Raw genomic sequence first — 26,159 nt, forward strand, 5'->3', positions numbered from 1 at the left:
TCCTTTAAGTGTAGGATCATGTATATAATTATTTGTTTCCTACAGCAGCCAACACAGTAACATATACAGACTAAATAGTCCTCTCTTTCTCTTTCCATATGTGTGTATATATGTGACTATGTATATATTTATGTATATATTTGATCAGTCAATTCAAAGGACTCAATCTTTGTTGCCCTCAATTTACATCTGAATTTAGATTCCATTTAAGGCACTTTTAACCCTCAATATTGACCAGTTTTTGAGGCAAAACTCAGGATTACAGAAGTTGAGGATCATGGGATCTAATCTGATTTTTTAGATGCAACAATTAAAGCCAAGAGAAGAAAATGACTTGTCCAAAGTCACGTTGCCAGTAAATGACAATACTGGGACTGGGAAATAAACAGATCAGTATTCTGTAGTGCCGTTGTTCTCTTTCCCTAGGCTCTTGTATAGTGTAAACATGGCTGCAAATACACGAGCACATTTTCTTACGCAGTAAGTACTCCAGACCCTGTCAGGAGGCCACATTTCAGCAGTTCATCTTTGAAATAAAAGGCTACACAGCATAAGACATGAACTTGCTAATTATTTATCTCTTATTGTGGATATTAACTAGGCTTGGTCATAACAAGTATACTTCATAGCCTATCACCTCAATTCAGCCCACTGAGCAGTTGGTGCACAGGGTGGGGTAGTCTCGGCTAGGATCACTGAGCCAAAAAGCAGGCAGAGTCAGCAGGACCTGTAGCTGGGGCCTCATACCCTTTCATGGGCTGAGTCAGGTACCTGTTCACATTCAAGGTCAGTGATCCTTTCACTCTCATGCCTGGATCTCAATTCTCCCACTTTCCTGGATGCCCTACAATCATTTATCTAGTGCCTCCTTCCTCCTTCTAGAATGACAAAATTAGCATCATATTAGTCAGTGGGTTTATTTGCCAAATAGCTCAGTTGTTCAGGGCAGTGTATTCAGATTATGTTCCACAGTGAATGTGGGAGAGGTGCTGTGGGGGTTGTTCTGAATCCCTCATTCCTATTTGAACCAGATCAATTTCAGTTTTAAAACTCTTCTTTAGGCAGTCATCTTCTAAATAAGTTTTCATTTAAAAGGTTCCAACTGCAAAAGCAGTTAAAAAATATTTCAGGGTGCTCTTGAAGTTGACATGATAGGTTTAATCCCATGTGAGCAATGTCTTCATTTGAGCATTCATTTAATGAGTCCAGTAAATATCTACGATACACAAGTAAGTCACAGAATTTCCTCCTATCCCTTTCAGCAAATCCCCTAAAGGGAACTGTTGGTCAAAATGGAGTCCAGATGGTGGTGGCATTATTCCTATTGGAAGTAATAACTGAAGGTCCATGTTCTAGTACTAGACAAAATATCTTCTTTGATGATCAACACTTCAAGTTTTCCTTGTCTATGTCATTAGGATTCTGACAAAACCCAGTGGGGAGAAAGTACTGAGCTCCTTTGTCTTGAACTAGTTTTTCTATACAGAGCAGATACTCTTGATCCTGGATGACAAGTCCCATGTTAATTGGCCCAACCAAATGTTTGATTCGAGTCCTATACATCCATGGTTATTTGAGACCTAACCTTCAACTGTAAACTCATCTGACACATGCCTAGGGATATTTTCCACATTCTGTATGGGTTCATTGTTAGTAGTTAGTGAAGGAAAAAATGATAATAATTATGTCAATTCTGTATCCCTAACTATATGCATTCCTTAGATAGCAACCACAGTGATTTTGCATAGCAACGGTTAAGTGGAGTGTCTCCAGCAGAATTCTATTTAATGTTCGAAGAGAAAATTACGTTATTATTGATATGCACTAGACTTACTGGATACTTTCTGAAGGGCTTCATAGTGTGGTCTTCTCTTTTCTCCTTAATAAGTTGATGTAGATATGTTCACATCATCTGTATTTTCTAAGTCATTATTCCTCAGTACATTCTGTACTATGGGTGAGCACCTAATAAGACCAAAAAGAGTTAAGAGAATTACTCTTGTGGTATGTCACAAAAATGAGGCATAAGTTCAGGTCATTTACCTCCCAGAGCACTGAGGAATCTTGCAGTTATTAACATGTAACATGATGTCACTGTCAATAAACTTTGGGGCATCACATGGAATAAAAGAGTCAGGCACATTTTTTATCCTCACATTCAATAAGGGGCAGAAATTGGCTTGTGGAGATCAAAAATCAGAGATCCTGGTATCACATCTTAGCAAAATTCTAAATTAGATTCTTGAAGAACATAAGTTCTCAGCAGCCTTTATGGGGATTACCAGGAGCCACTGTGGGCTCACACACCACAAACTGGGCCATTTCCCCTTGTATGTGTAGGAATGTGCCGGCTTGATCAGAGGAATGGCGCAGACATGATAAATCTAGATTTAGCATGTGTTCTGACAGAGATTTCTATGATTTCTTTTTAAACATGTAACAAGAAACGTTGGCACAGTGATCATCTAGTTTTGTAAATGTGTAGCTAATTGGTTAATTAGTTAGACCTGAAGAATATTTTCTTAACAAACTGATGTCAGCCTGGAGAAAGACCTCGAGTTGTTGGCTTTGTACTTTACCCTTGATTGCCTAAAGTTTTTAGCAGTGACTTAACCTAAGACAGAGAAGATATAATTCTTTTTTTGAAACCACTTTTATTGGTATATGATGGTTATACAGGTGGTCTTGCTGTGACATTTCCATATATACAAATGTACCCTGGTTTGGTTCATCCCTCCATTATTCTCCCTCTACCCCCACCCCTTCTAAAATGACATCGACACGTTTCAGTGTTCCATATTCATACATGCATAGAAAGTACCTCAACCATACTTGCCTTCCTTTACCCTCTTCATTTACTCTTCCACTCCAACTAGTGCCTTCCCCTTAACATGACCTGTTTTACATTCTTATCCTTCATATTTAAGTGTCTGATCACTGTTCAGTGGGTTTACCTATAAATGTATTGTACTTTAGTCAGTCACACCCCCTCTATTACTCTTCCTTTTCCTTTTCTCCCTACCCTGTATTGTTCAACAGTTTTCAGCATGTTTCATTGTATCTTGTCCCTACACAGATGTGATGTATTTCAATTATTACTCCCTAGAGAAGGCATATTCTAATACTCAGTGATGACATGAAGGAAGGTGGGATTGGCCAAGACATAGATAACACAATTGGGATCCAAAAATATCTCAGCAAGCTCTAGTGACAAGAGGAAACTAGCAAGCTGTAATGTTACAGGGATACATGTGAAATGTTACAGGTAGATTCACAAACACAAGTGCATAATCATGATAGGGGAAACCCAACTTAGCTAACATATTTATTTGTTTTAAGTTATGGAAAGAGCAATGGGAAATTAGAAAATTTTCCTTTTCCTAAAATAATAGCCCTCAAATTAGCAATTAACTAACAGCTCTTTTAAGTGTCATGGCCAGTGTTAGGAAGGGAAAAGGGTATATATGTACAGGAATGTCAGAGTAGGAAAGGGCAGAACATGAAAATGAGTGACCAGAAAAATATTCTCACCATGTTTAAAGGTTTTAAAGGACTATTTGGGGACTATAAAGTTCACAGTGCTCTACATGAGTTTGTACTGAACTAGTACTGTCTGTTTTAGCTATAAAGCTTTATTGGTGTGTGATTTAGAATCACAGTGAAAATATTTGAGGCCAATTTTGGAGTAAAGAACAAAAGCTTTGGAGTCAAATAGATCTATGTTTAATTTTTAGATATGTCACTTTGGCTTTAGGATAATGATTTAACTTTCTTATGCTGAAGTTTCCTACTATGTGTGAAATGGGTATGTTGTCATCTATCCTGAATGATTGGTACAAGTTTTAGAGATATGTGTGTAGTAGACATTCAACAAATTATAGCTACTCTCTTTTCTTCATTTTAATACAATATGAAGAGTTAACATAAGAGAAATAGTGACCTTTAAGTCATTTGATTCTCTGGGTCTCAGGTTGTCAATTTCAGGAATGGAGAGAGACTATACCTTGTCTAGTTTAGAGTGTTTAAATGATTTTAAAATTCTAAATATAATCTAAATTCTAAAGATTCTTGGGAAAATACATCTAGCCAAACTTCGACAGATTTTTGAACTATTTAAAATTTAGTTTGGCTCAAAGTGACTGGGTGGAAAATGAAGATGGCAGATATGTCTGTGTGTGTGCATGAGCGTGCGCGTATGTTTGTTTAAATCAGGTTCTTCAGATTTCCCAAGTTTGAACTCTGCCTCAGAGTAGATGCTCTATAAATAGGCAAGCTGCCCTTGGAGTCCAGCTTGGAGATTTTACCACGTGACCCAGAAGTTCCATTTTGATCTTCATTCGGCCAGGACCTTTCATGGAAGGAAGCTATCAAGTAGAGAGACTTCAGAGCTATAAAGTTGAGAGCAAGTTAATCTGCATTCCTTTTGCATTTTGCTCTCTGAAGATGAAGATGTTGAGAGGTTCCTATATTTAAAACGCGGCTGACATGTTACCCTTATTGCAGATGTCTTCCAGCAAGCGTTTAGAATGACTTCTAGCGGCATATAATATGTTTGTGAGTGTGTGTGTGTGTGTGTGTGTGTGTGTGTGTGTGTGTGTATTTCACATGCCAACAGTGCAGAAAGAATTTACAGGGTTGGGGCTACTGAGCTTTCTTGAGACACCATCGTTCTCAGCTGTTGGGATGATGTCAGAGATGCCAGAACACTGCTTAAGGCCCAAATTCCCAAAACTCTGTTTTGCATTGCAGAGCCTAGGGCAGGCCAGACCCATTCCGTGGGATCTACCTTCAAAGAACTATGGAATTTGTTAGCTACAGACAGACCGGTGACCACTTGTTGTCAGGCAAAAGGAAAGCTGCCCCCTGCTGCTTGATCCTTTGTCCCTGCCTGGGATACCATGGAAAATGGGGAAGGAATCCAGACTCATTAATGAGCTAATACAAAAGATTAAGCTGAGCTAGAGGCAGTTCGTTATAACTGCTTACAGATTCTTGAAGGCAGTGAAGAGGTGAAAGATCTCAGACCTGAACCTAGTGCTACTATTGCCTTTGTTCTCCAGATACAGTATAGGATAAGGGTGTCCACGTGGGGAGCAAGTCTTGTGTTGCTGATTTCTTTTTTTTTATCTCATTCCATGAGCTATTGGGTGGCAAATTAGCTGATCAATAATTGCAATCTGATAACCCACAGTACAAATAATTGTTAAAGCTACAGGTTTCGTTATGAGATGTGGACATGGAGCTCAGAACTGAATTCTACTTGGCTAACTGGCCTTTGTTCTTATCTGTTGTCACTTAAACCATAATTACTCCTATGACTCCTTTTCAAAATGAAACTCATAAGGCAAAAGTAAAGTACAATTGTACATATATATATATGATGTATATAAATACAAACACACACATATATCCTCACCATTTATTTAGGAGTTATTTTATTGAGCATCCGTATTTTGTATAGTACTGAGATTGGTGGCTCTATTGATAAGGACATGGAGAATCCCACACACACATGCTTCGCACACCTATTGTCACATATGCACATATCATCACCATTTGCATTCATTTATCCAATACTGAGCAGCTCTGCGTGCTAAGAACTAGAGGTAGGGACTGTGGACAAGGATGCAGAGATAACCTGAACATGACCCCTTCTTTCAAGGATGATGAGGCATACCTACATAACTATAATCTAAGGCCTTGTGTAAGTGTCGTAAGAGAAATATAAACCAAGTACCATGCTAGCCCAGAGAAAGGAAGGATTAATTCCTACTTGGGGAATTAGACAAGGCTTTAAAAATAGGTAGCCTTTAAGCCAGGCTTTGAAAGATGAGGAGAATTTTGACAGATAAAGATTAGAAGGAAGGAGTTTTCTGGAGGAGGAATGTGGTATGAGTACTGGCTCAAAGACATGAAAGTACATCAATAGCCTTATGTGGCAAGGGAGCTGAGGCCACAGGCCAGAGTGGAAGAGGACATGGAGAATGAAAGATGGGACTGAAAAGGTGGTACAAAATTTTGGAGGGTCACAAATAGCGTAGTAGGGAATCGGAGCCTTACTTTGTTGGCAGTGGAGAGCCCGCCGAAGGGACTGGGGCATGAGAGTGACATGATGTTAACTCTGCCAGCAGTGTGCAGAGTGTTTCAGAGATCAGAAATTTTGGGCAAGGAGTCCAGTTAAGCCTGATAGGGTTTACAAGGCAAGGAAGTGATGCTTGTTATTAAAATTCATTAACGTTCCTTTCCACTGTCTAACGAGATAGAGAATGAGAACTGCTTTGTCCCTAAAGTTTGGTCATTTTGGCAGTTAGCCAGGACATAGGAGGAGCTGTACGGTACAGTGGTTAGTGTCTCAGAAAAAGGTAGTATGGTGTGACCGGTAGCTTCTCCACATCCCACAGTAGAAAATTCTAGTACCTGCAGAGATTTGTCCCTCATTGAACCTTAAGTAGAAGTTCTCACAATGAGGTATTTAGATTCCCTGATGAATGTATTAACTATTACTCTTTAATCAATTTGTTACACACTTTTTTTTAGTCAGGATTCCAATTAACAGTGGCTCGTTGGCTGTTGAATGTTCAGTGCCATCCATTCACTGAAGTCTCAAAAATTACCAAAAGTGTGAGAAAGATGGAGAGAGATTATAGTGTTTTTCTTTAGCTGCCACTGTGGGTGCTTAGATGTATTGGAGAGACTACTGTGTTTTGTGACAGCCTCACAAAGAGGAGTGGGGGAACCAGAGAGAAGCAGTGACTGTTCGCCTTCTCCCTAACTTCTTAGAACACTTTTCCTACTTGTTATCAACTCCGTCTTTTTCTAATTGCAGCAACTTCTTACAGTTTGTAATTTCCTAGGCATGGTCTCTAAGAACTTTAAACACTTTATATATATTTTACTCAGCTCCGACAAGGAGCTGACCTGATATCAAGACACTCCAGTTGGCACCTGGCACTGCTTCTTCTTTGCACCTTAGCACTCCTGTGCCCTTGGTGGCTAGCATAGATGCTAAAAAGGCCAACAAAGTGTTTAGGATAGGCAGCATAGGTGCTAGTTTATGGCAGTTCTACAGGGGATGGTCTTGTGTGTCCCACTCACCACTGTGCCTTCTGACTATGTGTCTGGGACATGGTAGGTGACCAATAGTTATTTATTGATTGTATGAATAAGTAAAGGATTCTGTTCCAATTTTTTATCTATTTCCCCCACTTGAAGAAAATATCTGTGATCGCTATCTTATGCTTGCCCCACCACTCTGGAAGCAGATAACTTGTTTTCTACTTTCACAAGTTCACAGATGGAGGGGAATTTTGCCATAGAATGGACCATACATACATACTCTCACCCAAACTTGACTTAGATGATGAAATTTGGGACTAATGGGGGAGCTAGCAATATTTGGGGAAAAATTTGGACTTAGGGTTGATGCTGTAATGGGTGGAGAACTTCAAGGCTATTGGGATGCGGTAAGTGTATTTTGCACATGATACAGACATAAATTTTGAAGAAAATGTATATGCATGTCCAGAGAGAAAGCAAGAAAGTAGCAGATCCTCTCCACCAGCAAAAATTATAAAATGTTACATCAAGATTTTACTTTCAGAGATTATGTCCAGAATATTCTAAGTCTTACAAAATGTCATCCAGAATAGTCCCTTGTTCACTTTCTTGAGAAATATAGTGAAGGAGTATCATGAATTCTCATTGCATTAGTTCAGAATCTCAATTTGATTGAAGCTGGAAAACTCATGAACTCTCCTCTCTTCCTTTTCTGACTTTCACTTGAGGACTGTGCTATGGCTTTTATCCAATGGGTAATTTTGACAGAGACCACAGGCTATGGCCTAGTCCCTCCTATTTTGTCTGTTCTATTACTTTAAAATATGTTACTGAGCAAAGATGGAAATCCAACTTCAGTTGTCAAAGTCTGAGAAATAAGAACTTTCATTTTCTTTGCTACCTCCTTTCAACCTCAAGTTTAGCTTGTTGAGGCTTGAACAGCTGAGATGAAACAGTAATTCATGTGCCTATTTTATTTCTAGACTCTAGTCTTCCTGGGTCCTGAAGTTTGTGGTGATTCCTGCTTCAGGTATAGGTAGCTAGATACTGGGATATGTTCTTATTTACAAGTTATAGAAGTAAATAAAGTGATCGAAATCTTTGGCTCACGTGCCTTTCTTACAGGGATTTCTTGTGCTTGCTCCCAGGGAATAGGTTCTGTGAGGAAGTAATCTTCTCTCCTTACAGCACATTCCTTGGACCAACTATTGTCCCACTCACTTTATTTTATTTATTTATTTTGCAGCACTGGGGTATGAACTCAGGCCCTTCATCTTGGGTCACTCCACCAGCCATTTTTTGTGATGGATTTTTTCGAGATAGGGTCTTGCGAACTATTTGCCAGGGCTGACTTCATACTTCGAGCCTCCTGATCTCTGCCTACTGAGTAGCTAGGATAACAGGCGTGAGCCACTGGCACTCAGCCCCACTCACTTTAAGTTAATCACTTCTCTACAGATGTCACTACTCCAGAATTCTCTTTTCTATAGCCAAATCACCAAGTGCTTTCAGGTCATTCTCTGTAACATTGTCTTCCTGAGACCCTTTTCTGTCCTAAAGTCATTTTCCCTAGTCTGTGCCAGCCTTATTTTATCATCAATCCCATTTTGGCCACAGAGACTAGAAAAATCCATGAGGCAATTATCACCCTTGGCTTCTAGGAACCCACAGTCTCTTTTTCTTTTATTGTCTTTGTTTTCTTAAAGCACTATAGTCTCCAACATGACTTCCCTTTATGTTTTGCTTTATAAATTTATTTTGTTAATCCCCAAACAACTTTTTGTGTAACTTTTTTCCCCCTGGAACAAGACTGTTCCCTTCCTTCTACAAGCTCCATATCTCCTTGACTCTCACCCTCTCTGGAGGAGAGGTACTGCTTTCCCCACAACGCCTCACTCCTTTTCTTCCTATGCACCCACTGTCATCTTTCACATATGCCCTTAGTGACTCTATTGTTAATAGAAAATACTTTTTAAAAACCTGGAGAAAGACAGCAATGAAGACCTGTAGTACTTATCGAGTACCTGCCAAGTACCAGTACTTGCCTCGATGTCTCACAGCTTCTTACAAAGAGCACAGTGCATGCCATGTGCTCCCTTCTAGATGAAAAAAATGATCCATAATCTATAAATGCGTTTGGCTAACAGTGATGAACTGTAGCAGTTTTTTTTTTCCAAAGCAAAAGCTCCAGAAGTTTGGAAAAGAATTGCAAGTTGTGTTGTAATGCAATTGAGAAAGTTGGTTTGGAGCCAGAGTGTTCAGTTCAGTCCCACGCAATCTGTGTGTATTTATAGAGGGCCCCACAAGGAAGAGAACACGATAAACTTTCCTCCCCAGCACAGCAAACAATGGCAAACAATCACCAGGTGAAAGCCATGAGCACAGAACTTTGGGGGAGTCAAATGCCACTTAGTATGTGACAGGCAAGTATCTACTAGGTTGAAAAGCCCCCATGCCCCTTGAAGCAGCTGAATTGAGTCTAGACACTCAGAAGTATTATTTTGGATGATGGCATGTCCTCAGAGACTGGGGGGGGTGCTTCTCTGTGTTGGGGAGACCTAAGAGACTGGAAAAACTGTAAAGCTGCCTCTGAATTCCTAATAACATAAACATGTTAAAAGTAAGAATCTGTGCACTTAAATGTTTTAGAGTTTTTGAGGCTCATCAATGTAAATTGTTGATTTACATTACCACGTTTATTTCTTACCACTATCCCATGAGCTAGCTATCATTAATGTTCTCATCTACAAATAAAGAAACTGACACTCGGGTTGTAAGTAACTCCAAGGTTAAACTTGGACACAAACCCCTGTCTTTTTGCTCTGTGCTCCATGATCTTTCTTTTACTCTGTCGAGAGAATGAGAACCATTAGGACAATGCCATTGTCTAGGAGGTCACTTGAAGTAGCCTAAACTAGTAGCTCCACCTCCGGCAGTTTCTCCCAAAGAAAGAGTATGATAATCCACAAAGATGTATAAGGGTATTTCAGTGGCATTGTTCATGAATAGCAAAAAATTAAAAGCAATCCAACTATCAATTAGAGACTTAGTGTGTGAACTACGCTGTTTCTATGCAATAGAGTAATATGCAGACATTAAAAATATTTTTTAAATATTATGCATAGAAAGATCTCCATCATACATTGCTAAATATAAAAGCAGACTATGAGACAAATATTGCAGTGCAATACAATTTTTATAATATATTTATGTGGAGAAAAAAGTCTGCAAGAATGTGTGTCAAAATGTTAGCAGTATTACAGTAATTTTCATTTTCTTCTTTATACCTCTCTGAACTGTGCCCAAATACCTTTTACAATTATTTTTAAATTAGAAAAGCAATAAATCTATTTCCATTTGAAACAAACAAAAAATTTTTAAATAGATGAGGACAGATGTAGGATTGAAACCACTCTGGACCAAACTAAAGCTCTCTCGATTCCCCCATATCCCAACTGAGCAATACGCATCTCTATTGGCTGTCTCAGAAATAACCTAGCTTCTGGAAGCATGGTGGCTTCCAGACCAGCATATACAAACCCAGTGTTTGAGTCCCATAATCCAGGTGAGTCACCTTAACACTGAGGGTAGCACCAAAGGCCTCTCAGAGAAATTATCCCAGGGCTGGCCCCTTGATCCCCACCACCCAGGACTCCTTGCTGACACTGAGAGATGGGTACACACTTAGTGGTGGTCCCACATATCTGAGCTTCCCAGAATGGCCTATCATTCACAAATTGGCCTACACATTTTGGAATCTATTTTTTGCTTTTCTCACCCTTTAGGGGAATGAATACCTTAAGTTTAATATTTGACATGCAAAGTAGGCCTCCCTTCTTCCAACTTAAAGTCATCTCTTTCAAGTTCAAGGGGGTAGCTGCTTAACTCTAGTGTTCTAGAACCTAAGTTAGTGGTTATTCTAACCATCACCATTGAATGTACTTCTCTTATTTCCCCCTTCAGACAGCATCTTTCCAGACTCAAGAAGCCAGTGATTTTAGGCTGTCTTTATATGACTTGCCTTGTTGTCCACCCTTATTTTATTTCTACTTCTCTTGATGTTTTCCTGTTCATTTTGTCTTCTTTAGTGTACCACCAGCAGAATATAACCCCAGATATTCTGGAATAAGGTACTGAAGCACAAACACATAGCTCTAAAATTGGCACAGCAGCCTGCAAAGCAGCTGTCCTAGTAGGTTGCTAGGTGCAGACATTCAAAGCTCAGCTTTCAATGGCAAAGAAGTAGTAATTAAAGAGCCATGACTATTGGACTGTCTTTTTTCCCCTCAGTTTAGGGATATGTATATGTCTCTATGTTGTTTACTATGCTAGGATCAAGGAAACTGCAAACGAAGTTTGATTTGCGGGGAAACCCCTCAAGTCAATGAAATATATGCTGATTCCAAATGTAGCATGCAGACTCTGAAGAATAAGACAGCCCTAATCTCTCAAAGGCCAAAGATAACGCCATCTGACAGCTTTGCAAAGTAAGAGACTTTGGGTTATTTCCTTACACATGTGTAAAACTTACAGACATTCTTGAGAAAGTAACCTTTATTTTAAAAAATAGCTTTGAAGCTTGAAAATCAAAGCAAACCGGCTGTTTGTCAGCACAGAAAGGACACTTCCTAAACTGCTAGGAAGTTAACAAGGATTTCAAAGGCAGTGATAACTTACTCATGCCCACAGCACAGGGAGTGCCGGGGGTGGGACAGACTGCTTACTACAAGTAACACATGAACTGGGGAACTTGCCTAGCCTTCTTCTTTACTTCCCTCCTTTTCCTTTCTCTCGGTGCGTATTCTTCTCCTTCCATCCCTTGGCCCCTTTCTCTCTATTCCCTACTTTTGTGCTTTTCTTCCTTTTCCATTCTCTCTGTCCCCCACACCTTTTCTTTTAAGTACCTCATTCCCAAACATGATATACTATAGACCTAAAGTATTTTTGAATTATTATTTATTATGTCTTTTGAATGGAGTTTTCCTTACCCTGTTTTCCCCCTAAAGCAAGGTGAATATTTTTTTATTTCTTCCACAAAAACTAAACTAAATCCGACAGCTTCTTACTTGTGTGTGGCCCCAACTGATTTTTTCCCCTGTGGGTCAGTAGCCCTTGATAGAAAAAAGGTCCCCACCCTTGCACTAAGGGTCTTGCCAATTTAATTCTTCTGCAGAAAGGGAGATGAATAACAGTATGGACAATTAGTTACTGTGGGTGGGAGAAGGAATTTGGCTGCAGGCAGTTTTCTTTGGAAAGAGATAGGACGGCACAAGAGGGTGAAATAGATGTACTTGTGAAAAATGGAGGGGATGAAATAACTTGAAGAAAAAGTTCAGCTGAGAACGGGAACATCTGGGGCTTATTCATGGTTTTTCAGAAGGTTTTGAAGCTTTTTTATTAGCTGGGTTGACCTCAGATTGAAGAGGAGATTTTTCAAATGTTAAACAGTTTTTTCTTTTGCATTCCTAAAGTCATATTGTGTTCAGCTTGTTAATATCTGCACAGGGGGCCTTCAGCAGAGGCTGCCAGAGCCACATGCTTTGGGGACATAGCCCCGATAGCTGGTATTTCCCTTTCTTGTCGCGGATTTGCATGTGTCCCTTTCATCCATGCATACAGCAGATTCCTCCACAAATAATTGCATTTGACATCGCAGTTGTTAGAGAAAATGGGGGAGGGGGAAGTCCACATTTCCCCCACATGAGACAGCTGGAGGGAGGAAGCAGGTTAGACAGGGAAATATATAAACATACCTGGAATGTAGCAGCAGGTAATTCTGTCTGTGTTAGTCACGATAATAACTTGCATGTTGGAATATCAATGGCATAGATTCCACGCTGTCTAGGATTCAGAAAGAAAACACACATACAAAGTTGACACCTAGTGTACCACTGATTTATTGTGCCTGACACAGGAAACGTTGGCAAATGTATTTAGTTGGTATCAGTGATCCAAGGCGCATTCCCCCAATTTTTTTCTAGACAAGAATTTTAGGTGATTTATTTGGAGTTTTTGATGGCAGGAGCAAGAGCATCCCACAGGGAAAAATGCAATCTGGCTTGGGATAGAATGGCTGGGGTTTAGGGGGGTTGTCGGGTTGTACCTGGAAATCCCTACTGCTGGGACCCTCAGAAAGGCAGAGTCTCTGAAAAGGAGTGTTTGTTCAGGGCATAACAGCATTGAGAGAGGCAAAAGATAATCCATTCACTAACGCTATGACCCGAAGTAACTTTCTATGTTAGAAATTAACCAGTACTGCTAAACAGAAGCCCTCGCTCTTAATGGTTTACAGAATGTTCTGTGGCTGAAACTCTTAGAGATAAGTTAGTGATTTGGCTTTTTTTCCCCCCTATTAACTGCCAGGCCTACAAAGGTTTCATGCAAGCAAAAAATTGAAGCCAATTTCCAAAAAATTGATGTTTAAAAATTTTGGAATTATTCTGACACAGATGTTCTGTGTTCTCTATTGAGTTTGTGGTCTGTGCCAGGCTCCTTGATTAACAGCTAGAAGACATACCGACAATTCAATAAATTAACACATAATACTTGAGCTCAGACTCTAAATGTGTATTGTTTATTTGGCCCTGAGTGCCAGATACTCTGCTAGGCCCTGGGAATGTGGGGAAGCACAAAGATGAATCAGACACAGTCCCACTCTCAGAAAGCCTTTGGCCTCCTAGAGGAGACAGGATAGACACAAATAATTACAATACAAGGCAGAATGTGATTGAGATTTTAAGACAGGTCCAAACAAAGTGTCGTGGGAGCACAGATGAAAAGATTAGATTCAGTTGCAGGAATTGGGGAAGAATTCATGGAAGAAAGGGTGAGATGGTTCCAGGAGGACAGATAAATAGAATGCCAATAGGGGGATCCCTCAAGGCATGGGCAAAGTATGGAGGGGTGAAACTGGTTTATTTGGAGAATGTTGATTAGTAAAGGTGTGTTGCAAGCATTATGCAAGTTGAGGTTGGGATAGTGTAGTGCAAGTACATACGTTGGATTTAGGAGCCTGAGGGAAAATTCCAGACGACAGGATTTTTCTTTAAGTCTGAAGAGTGTAATTCTCTCTGAGACTGGTTCCTTGAGGAACAGTATCAGGACCCAGCATCAGTTCTTTGGAGGACCACAACTACATTAGAGATAAGGCATTCATACAGTTTAGAAAATTGAATGACCTAAGTTTTTTAAGATACAGTGTACAAGGGCACCAGCCAAGTGGTGGATCCAGAAAAGCACAAGCTACACATTGGTGATTTATCATCTTTGAAGTCAATGTGAAGACTTGGCATGTTCCCCCTTCAATTGTCACACCCTTCCTAGACAAATAATGCCAGACTTCATTTGTCAATGCTAGTGGTTGGGAAAGAAGAGGACTGAGGAGAGAAGCCTGGTAGACAAGGGAACAAGCTACTCATTTTTAGTCTGGAAAATGAGAAAATTAACTGATCATAAATTCCTGTTCATCATGAATAAAGGACCTGTTCATATTTTGAAAGTAACACCTCATAATGCAGAATGGAATAAACAGCAAGGCCAAATTCTGTCTTTGCTTTTGTAAAGTGTAAGAAAGGGAAGTTTTTCTAACCCCCACATAGACTCTCTAGGGGAGAAAAATTTTCACATCATGTATGAACATATAGGTACTCTACACTTCCTGCTGCTTTGAAAAGAGATTCAATTAAAATGTTTAGTAATGACTCATTTTTTGTGCCAGGTGCTTACATGCCATGATTTTGCCTCTAAGAATTTCATAGATTTAAAAGATAATCCTTGTTTGACTTGTTGCCCCCAGTAGAGTTCCCTTCTGGACAACATTCTACTAGTCCCCATGGATGGTGTTAGAAGGGAAGTCCTGAGCAGAGCAGAGTTTGCTGTGAGTGAACTTCTAGCTCTCCCTATGAATCTGGTTGACTAAGGCATCTGCTGCCTTTTAAATGTATCTTCCAAATATATTTCCATCACACAGTACTACAAGGACCAGTGCACCTGTCCTGGATTGGAGAGGAAATAAGTGTCAAAGTGAGAACAAAATGAGACAATCAACTCATGCCAAATCTGTGTGAGACTAGAGAACAATCCCTCTTCCCATTGTGGTGGGGGGTGGAGCAAGGCAGGTTCATGGGGGAAAGAATGTTAAATTGTGGCTTGTGTCAGTATCCACTCCAGCAAGCATTTCTTTAAATCACCCCAAGTAATGGCAACTTCATATTTAGAAATAGGTTTTCTGGAGAGCCTACCTTCTGGATAGTGATGGGAGAGCTTCTAGTGAACCCATGTGAGTCACCCTCCCCTACCTTAAAACTGGGTGGGTGCAACAGCAGATTGTCAGCTAGGGCTCCAGAAGATGTGATGCCAAGATTGCATTGACTTTGGGGCATTAAAGATCCTGTGGCACTTCTTAAAAGAGTGTTTGCTCTGACCTCCTTGGCCAAAGTTCACATCTGGTAATTGCATCTGTTGACATTGGCTTCCCTTGCCCTTTTCAGCTGCATACAATATTGCCTGTCTTGCATCCTGTCTTCAACTGATATAGAGTATTGCTATGTGCTATTAAACAGCAATTGCATTTCACCCAGCGGGGAATGCATGTGAAAACCCTTTGGGAGAAGTGAGCTATAGAAATGTTGGGTTGACAACATTTTTTCTTTTGTGAGCCAGGAAGTGTAAGTGTAAAAAACAGATCCACACAGTCTTGAGAATAATTGTTAATGTGTACAGCAGAGTAGCAACGGCCATCTGCAAGGCCAGGTACACCAAGGGTCAACAAGGCCCATTAGAGATAGGGAAATGAAAACAGAAGGTTTTTAAACAGTAATTTTGGAAGGTGGCTTGCAAAGTTTAGAATAACATATATGGAATTCTGGAGTATATATCTTCCATTATATGGGTCTTTGCAGTTTACCAGGTGCTTTTTATAAACGAATTAGTTCCCAGAACTTTGTGAGGTAGTGTAAGTGTTATCCTAATCTTGTAGTGTAGGAAACCAGGAATTAGTAAGATTCATGGATCTGCCTGTGGTCTCAGTTCTAGCAAGTGTAAGAAACAGGACATAGGGATCTAGGTCTTCTCCTCCAGATTCTTCACTCTGTAGCATGCCATCACCACATGAGTGTGTTGGTTGTGATTTGATGCATGGAACATGGGTCTGGCATACATACCTTCTTACAGATATTTTAAACATTAAATGATTAGAATTGGTAATTCTGAAAAATCTAGGGTTTTTTGGACATCTAAAGGTTAGGACCAAAATATCAAAGTGTTAACTATCTATAAAAAATAGAAACCTTTTAATAAACAGACTTCCCTACCTAGTCCTAGGATTGCATTATACTATACATGCTTTAAGCTGTCACTCTTTTTAGCTACTTTTAGCTTTTATTCTGTCCCAGACACCTCCAGTCCTCATGGCATAACTCAGATAAGTGCTCTCTAGCTGGTCTATTTTCACTGTCTTGTCACTTCTGTGTTGTTGAATAAATAATAGTATTTTGCACCAGTAAAAGAGTGATTATTCATTGGAACTGTTGGAAATGACTAATTCTGCAGAGCAAGTAGTTAGCTCATCCTTCTGCTCCAGTCCAGATACACTGCTATTAAATATTGGTGGTGGGAGCCAGGAGTGTGAAATTAGGTGAGAGAGAAAAGAGCTAAAGCATAATGTAGAAAAAATAAGTTTAAATATATTTCCTGGGGGCAAAGGCAAAATAACACAAATATTTAGAGCAGTGAGAGATGTGAAGAAGGAAAAGAGATTTCCAGAAGGATAGAAATTGAGATTTAAAAAGTGTCACCTTGAACTTCACGTAGTTAATGTGTCTCCAGGCTAACAGCATAATTACAGGTGCTTGAATGCATAGAAAAGTCTGGGAAGACGTTGTTGGCTGAAAGATAACTAGCTCCCTATTGGGTTTAACTCCAGGGGTAGGTATTTTAATCCAAGCTTGAATTCTTCACTTGTCACATTGACTAACATAATCCCTCCCTTTCAGCAAAGATATTTTAAATTATTGAGATATATTTACATTTTATAAATCTCACCAATTATAAATGTACAGGCCAAAGAGTTTTGCTAAATTTGTACAGTTGTACAACTACTACCCCAATCCAATCTGAATTGGACATTTCTGCCATCCCGAGTTCTCCCATGACTACTATCCGACACTCTCCTTTCCTACCCCAGTCTTAGGCAACTACTAATGTACCTTCTGTCCCTGTACACTTGCCTTTCCTGCATATTTCATAGAAATTGGATTATGCAAGATGTGGCCTTTTGTGTATGGCTTCTTTCACATAGCACAATGTTTTTAAGGTTAATCTATATTGTAGCATGTATCTTTCCTTTGTTCTTTTTATTGTTAAATAGTATTCTGTTGTATGGCTATACCAGATTTTTATACAGTCACCAACTGATGAACATTTGGATTGATTCTCAATGTGGACTACTGTGAACAATGCTAAGAACTGAATGTTTTCAGTTCTTTTTTTGTAGTTTCTAAGAGTGTAATGACTTAGATCATACGACAAATACACATTTTACCTGTTGAGAATCTGGAACCTATTTTCCAAAGTGTTTGTACCATATCGTACTTACTTAGTCACCAGCAGAGTATAAGGTTTTAATTTATCCATATCCCATTCTACATTTAGTGTTTTTATTCACGGATTACAGACGTTCTAGTGAGTGTGCATTAGTACCTCACTGTGGTTTGAATTTGTATTTCTCTGATGAGTGATGATGGTAAGCATCTGAAGTGCTTTTGGCCACCTGTATATATTCTTTGATGGGATATCTATTTAAATACTATTAGGGATATTTTATAGATTAAATGGGAGGAGAGAAAGGGAAAGAATGTGACTGTGTCTGATTTTTTTTTTTATTTCCCTCTCCTAACTGTTAATCAGCCTTTGTCTCTTTTTGTAGTTGCTTTGGGGAATTTTGTTTATTTTGTCTTGTTTTGAACACGTAAAGGACTTTAATGGTCCCCAATAATTCACTGAGCTACACAGAATCTCCAAGGACACTGACAATCTCCTAAGTAGACTAGGGCTAGACTTTCTATGCTCCAGAGCAGAGCTAAAGTTACCTTAAACTCCTTTGAGTGAGATGTTACAAAATGCTTTCAATATGTATTATCTCACTGAAGCTTCACAGACACTCCACGAGGTTCATATTTGTAATATCTACTTTTTACACATGAGGCTCTGATTGGGTAACTTGGACAAAGGTAATCAGTTGGTAAATTTGGAAATCAGCGTATCTGAGTCTTTTTATTTATTTACTTATTTTTGGTTTGGGTGCTGGGGATCAAACTGAATCTTGACCACAGGTGTCCAAAGCTCTATTCTTTGTACTGTAGCTGGCTGTCAGTTATACTTTAAGGTCCATTTTTAAGGTGTCATGCTTCAGAACTCCAGCAGAGCCTTAGCCAGCACCTTCAGGATATCACATGTAAGAAGGGCTGTGCACAAACGTTCAGGAAACATTTCCTCCCTTACCTGATTCACATGGCTTTGCCCATTTTCCCTTGGTCCAGATGTCTGGGTCTCTGTGTTATGGACAACCTGATTGTAATCTGGAAACAATGAGGACTGAGAACATCTGTTGAGAGAAGGAAATTAATAGATGAGATGGCGTATTCTGATTGAGATTATTTTAGGAACAAAGCAGTTTGCATAAAACCAAACAAACAATATTTAATTGACAAAATGCTAAGTAGTAGGCCAAATATTGTTTAAAAAATTAAATGGAGAAATGAAGATACTAATGCATGTGTTGCTAGAAAAATTATTTTAAAATTTAGTATATTTGTCTTCCCTAGGGTTTTAAGAAAATTTTATTGGGGGGTGGTGGTGAGTAATAGTTCCATGTCATTCAGGGGCACGTTTTTAAACATTCTGTCAGTTTGTCCTTATAAATCTTAGGAAGTATGAGAGAATTTCGGTATTTAATATTATGAAAACTCCCACACCGCCTTACATAGTCAGTTGTAACATGCACACTTTGGTTTGCATTCGCAAATGGGGTTATGACTGGGATATCTAAGAGAAATGTAAGACACAGTACCTTCCCTTAAAAGCTTGTAAGTTATGGGGCAGTACACATTCTCACAGAGAGAACAATTGGGCATGAAGATAAAGCAGAACCTAAGCAACTACTAGGTTAAACGCCAGAACAATTAGAATTGTGAGAAGGAAAAGATCACTGGGAAAAGAGTGCTGTGGCCAAAGCAAGTAGAAAATACTGAGCTACCTATCCATCCATCTATGGATTGATCCATACATCCATACATAAATTATCTTAAGCTTTTAAAATTATATGATAGATGTTCATTGCAGAAATTTAGAAATTACAGATAAGTAAAAATAAATAAATCCCTGCCCTACTCCTGTTACCTAGAGACAGCTACTGTTTAAGCACATACTTTCTGTAAATTGTGTTGCTTTTGAAATACCAAATGTTAATTTTTCATAAACTAAACAAAAACTCCTCTACCTTGGAAAGCATTTACCTCATTTGTTCTGGCAATATATCTTAAAATGTGTTCCACAGTTCTTTCATTGGTGTGGCTTTTTTAAAGAAAAATGCTCCTCCAGCAAGCATATGAAAAAAATGCTCAACATCATTAATCATTGGAGAATTGCAAATTAAAACCACCAGGAGATATGACCTCACACCCATTAGCATGGCTGCTATCAGAAAACAGAAAATAACAAGTGTGGTGATGATGTGGAAAAATTAGAAGCTTGTGCACCATTGGTCAGAATGTAAAAAAATGGTGCAACCAATGTGGAAAAGTCTAGCAGTTCCTCAGAAACTTAAAAAATCAAATTTCCATATGATCCATGAATCCCACTTTTGGTTATATATCCAAAATAATCAAAAGCACGGCCTTCAAGAGATATTTACACATACCTGTGTTCAGAGCGACGTTATTCACAACAGCCAAAAGATAGAAGCAATCAAAATGCCCTTCACCAGTTGGATAAGCAAAATTTGGTATATACAGCCAATAGAATATTATTTAGCTTTAAAAAGAAGAAAATTCTGTCACATGCTACTACATGGATAAAACATTATGCTAAATGAAATGATTCCACCATAAAAGTACAAATACTTTTGTATTTGTCTGTGACTCTACCAACATGAGAAACCTAGAACAGTCAAACCTGTAGAAACAGAAAGTAAAATGGTAGTTGCCAGGCACTGTGGGAAGGAGGGAATGGAGAGTTGTCATTTAATGAGCATACAGTTTGACAAGATGAAAAAGTTCTAGAGATTGGTTGTACAACAATGTGATTGTAATCAGCACTACTGAAGTATAAAATAGCTAAGGTAGTACATTTCGTGTTATGTGCATTTTCCCACAATTAATTTTTAAATGTGTTCCATTTCCTCAAGTAAGGATGCAGTGGACTAGGCAAGATTTAGTGTGTTTACAGCAGGACTTCTCAGAACTTTATATGCTAATGTGCATTATGACTCTCCAACAAGAGATACAGTGCAAAGTGTCTCCCAGCTTACCTGATCATGGGTGTCTTTTTCCAGCCTACTACAGGACTCACACAATGGATTAAGAAATGCACTTTAGAAAAGACTACTGTAAAGTGTTGGTGATTTAAGATCTTACCTCTCTAACAGACATTTGATTTCAAGGAGACACCTGGGGTGACCAATGTTTATCCCAAAGGAATGTGTCTCTAAAGATAGAATGTCAAGCCTTGCAAGTGCCAAGAATGACAAGGTTTGGGGCACAGGGCCATCTAGCATCTACCTGTCGGATCTGTGCTTGTTAACGGCCAGCCCTTCTGCTGTTTGCAAGCTCAGCCCAGAATTTTAGCAATTGAAAGAGACCATCAAATTTAGAAGTTACTCTTAGGGAAAAACAATCTTCACTATCTGATGAGAATGTCATGATTTCATTAAGCCATCTAGACATTCCAGTACAGATGGCAGGCATTTCTAAGCAAAAACTTTAATGCTGTGCTAGAAAATTTGGATGGACAGAATTCAGGTCAAGGGAAAGATAATTCTCTGGGTTGAATGTCTTCATGTGTAATTCAAAACGAGAGGTTGCTGGTAGATTTAAATGTACTGTAGTTGAGTTAAAGGAAGATGTCATGATTAAAGCCAGGAATTTCCTCTAGGAGCAGGTGAAAAAACAGCTGACATTCCTGATTGTTTTTCTAAGTGTTTAAAACGACTCTTCCAGACCTGAAGCCTGTAAGCATTTTATTAACATTTGATTAGCAATTATTCCTTATTGTGTTGAACCTGAAATTAGTATTGGATTTCCTTACATTACCCCCTAAAAGCCCCCAAATAACTCTTTTTTAACAAAAAAAAATTATTTCCAAATAATTTCCCTTTTCCTGTCCTTACCAATTAAAAAAAATCATAGACTGTCAGAGCTGGGAAAAATTTAGAACTCGTGTAGTCTGACTCTCTTCTAGAAATATGGGGAAACAAAGGCCAGAGAGGTGAAGAGATTTCCCCCACACCCCAAAGACCCAAGGACTGACAGAGCTGAGAATACCCGACTGCTTATCTAGTGCTCCTTGAGGGCCCCTCTATGAGCCCAGGTCAAATTTGTTTATAATTTAATTGGACAAGCAAATAACAGGGGCTTTATTCAAATGCAAAAATGTGATTTCTCATAAGCTAAACAATTTGTAGTCTGAGCACAAAACTTAAAACCTAAAATAAATCAGTGTTCACAGCATGTAAGAATGTACAGTAAACTGCAATGTAACATTTTGTTTTATGTGTGTTTTATACAGCAATTAGGTCAAATATATCCACTGGGATTACTTGGTGTTTTTGATTTGTGTGGATGCCCGTAGCGGATTCTGAAGGGAATTTTTATTGTGAATTATCTGACTTTATAGACGCTATGTACCGTATACCCTATTTGTAAGCATAGAGCTAAATGAAAACCAGAAAATAGTTGACTTGATAGGAGAGGTTGGCTAGAATATAATAAAGATAAAATGTATCTTGTCTAAGAAAAAAGAAGACTCTTTAGTAATGTTCAGATTCACTGACTAATTACCATATTGGTGTGTATGGATTTAAGGCCACATGCCATTAACCAGCTTTAAATCCACGAACAGTCAACCAATTAGGATGACAGTTCTGAAGTCAACCAGTTGTTCATTTCGTGGTTCCTGCAGAGAATCTTAGGCCGGGGGCATGGTTAAATTACAGTATGCTGCTTTTGATAGTCACTTGGAAGAATCCATTAAGTAAGTAAACAACCCTACCAGTTTATGAATGCAAATATTGAGATGGGTAAAGTATAATTACATTGGGATACCTAAATAAAGGCCTCCAAATAGAGAAAATATAAACAACAGAAACAAAACTAAAGGCAAATTTATGGATTGTTGACATTTTTCTTTATTATTTTTATTAGCATAGAATAGTTGTTTGGGGGGGTACATTGTGACATTTACTTGTGTGCTTACAGTGTATCTTAATTACGTTCACCCCTCCATCTTTCTCCTTCATCTCTCCTTGTCCCCTTCTTGGAACCATTTCAACAGGTTTCATTGTTCTATTTTCATACATGAATACCAATACAAAAACAAATCTACCATATTGACCCTTCTTCAACCCTCTGTTTACCCTTTCCTCTCCTGCTGGTACCCACCCCTGGACAGGACCTGTTTTACCTTCCCGTCCTTCATTTTGTAAGTGAATATTGATTGTTCATGGTTTTGGAATCATTTCTATTTTCTACCCCAAGAATTTAGCCTACTGAGAACTATTAACTGAACTCTTGTTTCCCAGTCCTTCCTGTGTGCTCAAATGCTACAAGCCATAGCTACATTGATTCAGATCCAGCTATGTTGATTCTTTGACAGTACTGGGGTTTGAATTCAGTGCCTTGCACTTGCTAGACAGGTACTCTATCACTTGAGCCACACACTCAACCGTTTTTTGCTTTCATTATTTTTCAGATAGGGTCTCATGTTTTTGCCTGGGTCCAGCCTCAGATTGTGATCCTCTGATCTGCAGCCTCCTAAGTGGCACACACCACCATATCCAGCTTTACTAATTGAGATGGGTCTTGCTAACTTTTTGTCTGAGCTGGCCTCCAACCACAATCCCCCCTGCCACAATCTGCCTCCCAAGTAGCTAGAATTACAGGGGTGAGCCACCATTCCTGGCCCCATTAATTCTCCGTGATGGCTCCTCTCCTTACATAACTCATTTTCTATGAGTTAAATGAGTCCTAAAAAATAGTCTGTAAAGAAGGAGTCTTTTGAAGGTTGAGACCACCGAAACTTTGCTGTAATAAGATAACTGATGTGCAGGTTAATAGTATTCAGGCAACTTAAAGTAGAAAAATAAAATATAGGGTTCCCCCTAAAAATTATACCAAGGAAGTGTCTTTTCACAGAAGGGACACCAAGTCATGTGTATATAATATAATTTTGAATGACTTTAACAAACAATAGGAAGTTTAGTTCTGAATTGGGGGTTGCAAATTCGCCCTTATGGGTTGGTTTCCTTTTTCTGTTTTTTAATATAAAATACAGATACCATAAAATATGCCCCTTTAAAACATGCGATTCAGTTCTTATTATACTAGCCACATTGTGTAACCATCACCACTGTAGTATTCCAGGATATTTGATGAACCCCAACAGAAGCTCACTTAAGCCTGGTATAGTGGCTCATGCCTATAATCTTAGCTCTTGCAAGGCTGAGATCAGGAGGATCATGGTTCAAGGCCAGTCTGGGCAAAAAGTTAGCAAGACTCCATCTCAATCAATAGCTGAGTGTGGTGGTATACACCTATCATCCCAGCTATGGTGGAAACCTAAAACAGGAAGATTGTGGTTCTGTTTGAATCTGTTGTGATTCTGCTTCCAGGCTGGCCCAGGCAAAAACGTGAGACCTTATCTCCAAAATAAGGTATGAAGCCTAGAGTCCAAACCCCGGTTACTGCCATCCCCTCCCAAAAAGAAGCTTCCTTAGCAACCACTTCCATTTCTCCTTCCCCAGAGATCCTGGGAACTCATAATATACGTTATATGTCTATAAATTTGTCTATTCTGGATATTTCATATAAGTGACATTATATAGTATGTATTTTATGTCTGACTCCTTCGCTTAGCATAATGTTTTCAAGCTTCATCCATGTCATAGCATTTAATAGAACTTCATTCATTTTTGTGGCTGAATAATATTCCATTGTGCAGAAATACCATATTTTGTTTATCCATTCATCTCTCAAGGGGCATTTGGGCTATTATCACTTTTTTGCTATTGTGAATATACTACTATGAATATTGTTGTACAAGTGTCTGTTTGAATCCCTGCTTTCAATTATTTTGGGCATATACCCAGGAATGGAATTGCTAGGCCAATATGGTAAGTTTGCATTTAATTGACTAATGAACCACCAGACTGTTTTCCACAACGCCTGAACCATTTTTACATTGCCACTAATAGTGTTTGAAGCTTCTACTCTCTATGCTTCCCCCTCTAACACTTACTTTCCATTTTTAATAAATTCTTTTTTGGGGGCAGTACTGCGGTTTGAACTCAGGGCCTTGCACTTGCTAGTCAAGAGCTCTGCCTTGTGAGCCACACCACCAGCCATATCTTTGCAAGAAATTCTTATTATAACCATCTTAATGGTTGTGAACTAGTATCTTCTTGTTTTTGACTTGCATTTCATTAAGGACTCTATGTTCTTTAGAGAAATGTTTATTCAGATCTTTTGCCCATTTTTAATTGGGCTATCTTTTTGTTTAGATATATTCTGGATACAATTTAATTTTCAGATAGATGATTTATAATTTTTTCTCCCATTCTGTGGGTTATTCATGTTTTGATGGCATTTTTTAATTTTTAAAAATTTTTTATTACTGTGCTGGGTGTACATTGTGACATTTACAAAAGTTCTTGCAATATTTCGAATATATCACCCCCTCTGATGGCATCTTTTGAAGCACAAACGTATCAAATTTTGATGAAGTCCAGTTTATCTATTTATTCTTTTGTCATTTATTTTGCCTTTGCCTAACCCAAATTGACAAAGATTATCCCTATGTTTTCTTATACAAGTTTTGTAGCTTTCATGCTTACATTTTGACTTCATTTTATTGGTATATGGTGTGAGATAGGGATCTAAATTCATTCTTTTGTACGTGATAACACACATTTCTACCACCAGTTTTTAAAAGCGATTTTCCCATTAAATTGCCTTGGCACCCTGACAAAAAATCAATTGATCCATACATGTAAAGATTTGTTTTTGTTCTTTCAATTCTATCTCATTGATCTATAGATCTATAATCAATCCAGTACTTCACTGTATAAGTTACAGTTCATTTACAGTAAGTTCTAAAATATGGAATTGTGAGGTCTTCCATATTGGTCTTTTTCAGATTGTTTTGACGATTTTGGGTCCTTTGCAATTTCATATGAATTTTACCATCAACTTGTCATTTTCAAAAAAGGCAGCTAGAATTTTGGTAGAAATTGCATAGAATCTATAAACCAGATTGGAGAGTATTTCCATCTTAAAATTAAGACTTTTTATCACTGTGTAGCCCAGACTGCTCTGGGATCCACTCTATAGCCGGGCTGGCCTCAAACTCAAGATCCTCCTGCATGGTGCACCACCATGTCAGCTTTAAGACTTGTAATTTATGGGTATGGGGTGTGTTTTTTATTTAGTTCTTCTAAAATTTCTTTTGATGATATTTTATAGATTTTAACATATAAGTCTCACACTTCTTTTGCTGAATTTTTCCTTTTGATGCTATTATAAATAGAATTGCTTTATTAATTTCCTTTGAGAGTATTCATCAATAGTACACAGAAATATAGTATGTGGTTCTTGTTTTTTGTGGTGGTGGTGGTGCTGCTGCTACTGCCTGGAATTAAACTCAAGCCCCTCACATGCTAGGCAAGTGTTCTATACCACTAAGCAACACCCCTAGACCACAATTGTTTTCTTTGTATCGATTTTATATTCTACAATCTTGCTGAACTTGCTGTCTCTGATAGATTTTTTTCTTGGATGTCTTAGGAATTCCTAAGGAATCTGATACAAAATCAGGTTATCTAGGAGTATAATTTT

General features: G+C 38.6%; 1 protein-coding gene and 1 long non-coding RNA gene across 5 annotated transcripts in view; one reads left to right on the forward strand and one right to left on the reverse strand.

Annotated features, from left to right (window-relative positions):
- Positions 1-13,237, reverse strand: part of LOC141419819 (uncharacterized) — a 53,729-nt gene extending 40,492 nt beyond the window's left edge. For all 4 annotated transcript variants that reach the window (XR_012444544.1, XR_012444542.1, XR_012444541.1 and 1 more), the window contains exons 1-3: positions 13,160-13,237; positions 12,810-12,897; positions 1,835-1,965 (exon numbers count right to left, since the gene is read on the reverse strand). This is a non-coding gene — a long non-coding RNA (uncharacterized lncRNA). The remainder of the gene's footprint in view (positions 1-1,834; positions 1,966-12,809; positions 12,898-13,159) is intronic.
- Gpc3 (glypican 3) overlaps positions 1-26,159 on the forward strand; it is a 389,991-nt gene that overhangs the window by 293,338 nt on the left and 70,494 nt on the right. The window lies entirely within an intron of this gene.

The sequence above is a fragment of the Castor canadensis genome, chromosome X (assembly GCF_047511655.1).
Source record: "Castor canadensis chromosome X, mCasCan1.hap1v2, whole genome shotgun sequence".
Taxonomy (NCBI): Eukaryota; Metazoa; Chordata; class Mammalia; order Rodentia; family Castoridae; genus Castor; species Castor canadensis.